Source organism: Canis lupus, chromosome 1 (assembly GCF_011100685.1).
Source record: "Canis lupus familiaris isolate Mischka breed German Shepherd chromosome 1, alternate assembly UU_Cfam_GSD_1.0, whole genome shotgun sequence".
Taxonomy (NCBI): domain Eukaryota; kingdom Metazoa; phylum Chordata; class Mammalia; order Carnivora; family Canidae; genus Canis; species Canis lupus.
In genome coordinates, this window is record NC_049222.1 from 68831920 (window position 1) to 68837919 (window position 6000).

The window sequence follows — 6000 nt, forward strand, 5'->3', positions numbered from 1 at the left end:
ACTTACTCTGTTTCTTGTTTTAACATTTGGGGTTTTGTTTCTTGGAAATAATCATTAATATTTTTTTCAAACAAGTGAGTCACAGGTCCTGTTTTTTAAAAAAAATTATATCATATTCCCTCAATTCTAAGACGCAGACTTCAACATTTTGGAAATCAATCTATTTGACATGGTGGCAACACTTTTATTTCCGAAAACTTCTATTAACCTTGTTTTATAATCTAGTATCATGAAAATACTCAGTCTCTCTAAAAAAAAAAAAAATGTACAAAATACTTACTTCACTGGATTTGCTTCATTGGTTGGGTACAATTTACTTATTTCATTGGAAATTTCTCTGGGAAAGAATAAATTTCTAGTGAAAGAAGTAAATTTACTCCAAAATTTTGAGTATAATTGTTTATACTGATTTTATTTTTTTATTTTTTTAAAAGATTTTATTTATTTATTCATTAGATTACACAGAGAGGAGAGAGAGAGAGAGGCAGAGACACAAGCAGGGGGAGAAGCAGGCTCCATGCAGGGAGCCTGACGTGGGACTCGATCCGGGGTCTCCAGGATCACGCCCAGGCTGTAGGCGGCGCTAAACCGCTGAGCCACCAGGGCTACCCTATACTGATTTTATTGAGCTAGAGTCTGTAAGTGTCAACAGATTCTCAATATGTGTCCAGAAAAAAACAAAGAACCATTTTCACCCCAATGCTCCAGACCTCACTCTGAGAAAGATCTCCCAATAGGAGATCCTAACTCCAAAGTGCAGGTGCTCCTGAAATATTTTCTGAGAGTTTCCAGGAGTTTGTTTGTCTTCATTCTATTTAAAAATTTGGCTAGCCGGTTTGTTACAAAAGAACATAGTTATAGACCTGAGATCTGTGGCCTCCCGAAATTTTAAAACTCAAGATTATAGGGTTGATGTTGTCTAAAGGTTATCTATATCTCATCCAAATGACTTCTTTTGTAGAAACAGCTGCTCTAAGGAAAGACAAGTTATGCAAAAGGTGGCCAGGCGGACAGTAATAGAGCCACGACTCAAAGATTTTAGGAAAACACCGTATCCTGGCACGAGGATACTTCCTTACAGTTCAAATTGCTCAAGTTCAGAGACAGCCTCAACACACAGTCACTGGCTCAAAGTGTCTATTGTAAGAACTGGCGTCTAGCTCTTATGAATCACTCCTAAATAATGTCTTCAAAATATCTATCCTCCCCACTCACCCCCCCCACAAAAACCATAAGGTTCTCTATAATTCAATTTTAGTGGAAAAAACAATTGAATTTCACTAGAGTAGAAAATATATTATTTTCTATTAACCTATTTTCCCACCAACTATAGTTTGGTTTTTTTCTTTAAAGATATGTAAGATACCCGTTTTCCTTTCCCAATAATAAAATTATATGTTTACTCTCAGATGTCACATTCATACAGGTAAGGAATAGTAATAGTGAGCATAATAAAAGTTCTTCCCATCATCATTCTTCCACATGAAATACAAACAGTGCAGACTAGAAATATTCCTAAGGAAAAGCTTTTATCACAAATCGGCATGAGAGAGAAGAATAGCAGGAAGAGAAGTGCCTCGGTGTGACAAGAGTCGATCATTCAGAGTTTCCACACACAAGGTCTATCACATTGCCGCTTCGTCTTAAACAAAATTAGTTTTTAAAAATGTTTCCAGAAGGTGACTATGACTTTCTGAGCTTTTGAGTTTAAATCACACTCTGATGTTCTGGAAATTTATATCACCATAAATTATCAAGGATTTGAGTCAAGGCAGTGGATCCACATTTCTGGTCCTGAAAACGAGACATATATCAGAATATTCCTTACTGTGCGCCTGCCCCTGTGACACACAATGCTGGTCTCACCTGCAAAGATCATCAAAATAGAGCTGTGGCGCACAAATGGATAAAGACCGTAGAGAAAACTAAGTGAAATGGGCAGAGCCCTCTAGGGTTTGGTTCCTTCGAAGAGACTTCTGAAGTCCCTAACGGAGAAAGACCTCCCCAGGGGAGATACTGTGGGCTGTGGGCTGCGTGCACAGGCATGCCCCTGGCAGGGGACGGAAAGGGAAGCTTGGACACTCGCCATCAAACATAAAAATACTTGCAAAGATTTCAGTCCAGAGTGAACACCCGACCACCTTGAGGCGGTCTTCGGGCATGAGAGGGGCCCCCTGGAGATTCCTCAAATGTCCCAAGGGCACCAGCCGGGCACTAGCCAGGCACCAGGAAGGGAGGGCGTGCTGGGTTCTCCAAGGACACGGGAGGGTCCGCCTGAGAAGAGCAGGTTCCCCAGCAAGCCACGGATTCAGCACTGAAGCCACCCGCCGGGTTAGGCCACAGGGCCCCAGGCTCACCTCCCACACACCTGAGGGCCATGCAGCTGAGCCCGCCCAACCCCAGCAGGTGCCTTCCAGGCAGGACAGACACATGTGTGCATATCCTAACAGGAAGCGTTGTATGATAAATGCAAAAGTGAGCACCTGCACACACCCACACATGCACGCACACACGCACAAATGTGAAGGGAACAGGCACTAAAAGGAGGTACAGAACTCCAAGATCCTTTAGGATTTCAGGGAAGACGCCGGGATGAAGGTAACGCACATGGGTGACTCTCCCCCAAGCTTTCTCCAGTAAACACTTCCTGCTGTGCAAGTGGGGCCGTTTAGGGGCAGCACACCTCGGCCGACACAGCCCAGCAGGTGTTGAACGAGTGTGGGAAGAGCAGGACTTCGCCTGGCCCGGTGGGGCGGGGGCGGGGGGCGGGGCAGGCACTGGGCCAGGGTGTGGGGGGACACGGAAGGGTAGGGGGGATGGGCTGGGAGGAGCAGCACAAAGAACCAGCAATGCCTGCCGGGTGTTGAAGAATGGCCAGGGCCTTGCACGTATGTTCCCCACACAGCAAGGGATGCTCAGATGCTGAGCAGGATGTTAACACGACTGGCCCCATGGGGAAGGACACTGCAGCGGCTGGGAATAGCAGGAAGGGAGGAAAGCTGGAGAGGGCTGCTCGGGCCCAGGCCCCCCCAGGGCAGCCGCCGGCATGGTGCGCATCCACATCGCGGCCACATCGCAGCCACATCACAGGCACATCACAGGCACATCGCATCCACATCGCGGCCATGCAGCCCGCCGAGGGGGGGGGGGGGGGGCCACGCACACAGGCCCGCACTACAGAACCTGTAAGAACTGGTAGGTGCGGGCAGGTGGGGTCCACAGCTACCCCGTGTCTAGCCCGCGTGGTTGAAGGGGCCAACAAATGGGTACAAACGACGAGGAGCACGGGGGTCACGGGGGTCACGGGAGAGCCCGGCTGGTGGCCTGTGCTCCCGCACGGTGGCTCCTCCCTCTCCCCCTCTCCCTTCCTTCCCTCTGGATCCCCCTCCCCCCCTTCTCCCTCCTCCCCCCATCCTTCCCTCTTCCCCCCTGCACTCACCTGCACGCTCTCATCCATTGGTTCATGCGTTCATTCATTGTAAATTAATTAATTGAAATTAAATAAAACAACTCAAGGACAGGCTCGGCTGTGTTCTCACAATGGAAAACCTTGGGCCAGATTTGGCCACGAAGCGCCCGGAGACGGCCTGCTGGTTAAGAAAAAAATGACGGAGGGGATCCCTGGGTGGCTCAGCGGTTTGGCACCTGCCTTTGGCCCAGGGCGATCCTAGAGACCCGGGATCCAGTCCGCAGCGAGCTCCCAGCATGGAGCCTGCGTCTCCCTCCTCCTGTGTCTCTGCCTCTCTCTCTATATATATATATCTATCATGAATAAATAAATAAATAAATAAATAAATAAATAAATAAATAAATCTTTAAAAAATTATTTTAAAAAAAGAAAAAATGAGGGAAACTCTCCTCCCATACTTAAAGTGTGGGGCCCCGGGCAGCCCTCCCCCGAGTACTAGCACCCCGCGACTGCCTTCCTCCGCTTGCCTCCTTGATGAGTGCGGCGCTCCCCCATTTCTCAGGGATGCTCAACTCCCACCCGAAGTCCACCCTGGGATCCCTGAAGCTTCAAAACTGTTTCAGACAATAAATAGTTTTAATCTGGATAAAGGACTGAAAAGGAAAGGAAACGAACGATGCCAAAGGTGAATTTATCGAGCACCTATCAAGTTTAGACACTGGCTAAACTCTTTAAATTTGCTTCTCTCTCTCAATCACACATCTTTCATTCAGGGACCCTCAGCTCTTCAGATGCGGGGTGCACTGTCTGCCACCACCAGCCAGCGCCCCGGGGCTGGAAGCAGCCCAGGCTCCATCAGAAACCCAACTGCAATTTCAAACAACAGGCACGCACTCATCTCCTCTTCACTTCAATTTGGTATTTTATTCCTGAGATGAGACTGCTTGCTCGTTATCTGATCCATTTGCAATCTAATTACAAATGTGATTGCCAAACAGGAAAAAGAAATGTCGAGGTGAAGAAAAGAAAACTCCACAATTGAAAATTTTCAGGCAAAACTGAGAAAATATAAATGCGATTTCCACCACTCCTCTGCGATTCCCCCCTGGATTCAGCCTGCAGGTCTTGCATCCACTGCCTGTTGGTCCATCACAGGACAGAAATGATAACTTGCTTTTGGTTTTGCACCAAGCCCTGAGGTTTAGGATTGATCTTTAGTTTCAGTGCATAATTTTGTTCTAGACAAACAAAAGAATAGCATGAATTGATTTATGGATTACAGTAGTTTTGAACATTTGGTTTCTACCGTTTTGAACCAATTTTCTGTGAACAATGAGATGAGGAAAACATCTGCTCCCAAAAATGCGAGACCAGGTGATATAACATCCTTTTCCCTCTTCCTTTTCCTCTTCTTTAAATAGAAGCCCATCCTTGTTTACAGGATGAGGGCAAGAGGTAAATTCCTTTCCAAAAAGGATGTAGTATGTGACATTATTATTAAGGTATTGTGTAAGACTGTTACACACGCTGCCTGCGGAAATTTATCAACCAAAAAGTAGCTAAACTCTCACCTACGTCAATAGTCACCTGTGAGAAGCCTAATAGAGCTAGAAGAATAGTGGGAAAAAGCAAAGCCTCCACAAAGTTCTTTCTCTTTACTCACTCATGCTGCGAAGCCTCTGTTTCTAAACCTGTAAAATGGAAATTACATATTCTTAACTGATAGAGCTGTTCTAAGATACAACTAGGCTGATGGAAAAGGTAGAGAGAAAAAAAGGAAAGGCGTTCGGCTAAATTTCTTCTTTGAAGGTTTGAAGGTCTTTAGTGCAAAACCTTAATAGGAATGCTTTATTCCAAAAAAAAAAAAAAAAAAAAAAAAGGAATGCTTTATTCCCATCATACAAATGAGAACACTGCAACCTACAGAATAATGTCAGAGCAAGCTCTTTGCTCAGATTTAAACAACAACAGAAAAAACACAGAGCCAGGATTCACAATAAAATCCCTCTGATATAAAAAGCCATGCTTTCCCCATTATCCTATCCTTGTAGAAAGCAGCATATGCAGTACGAAGGTGCGATGCGTATATATATAAAATAGTTTATCACATCTAAGAAACCTATCCCTTTTTATACTCACCATTCATTAATTTGCAAACTGTTGGTTAAAAAGTGATACTGATAATATTATAAACACGAGCAGGGGAACCCTGGGTGGCGCAGCGGTTTAGCGCCCGCCTTTGGCCCAGGGCACGATCCTGGAGACCCGGGATCGAGTCCCACATCGGGCTCCCGGTGCATGGAGCCTGCTTCTCCCTCTGCCTGTGTCTCTGCCTCTCTCTCTCTCTCTCTGTGTGACTATCATAAATAAATAAAAAAAAAATTAAAAAAAAAAACATGAGCAATTGTAAGCTGCATCCCAATTTCAGAGATGTTTAAATGTCTGAGATAAATACACATCTTAGAATCGACGAAATACAGAAATAGAATAATCAAGTAGAACCATTTTTTAAAATTTCACCAAAAGGTCACAAACCTGGTTCTTTAAAGATCTGCCAGGTATTTCAAAGTTTTAATAAACGATTCCGAGAT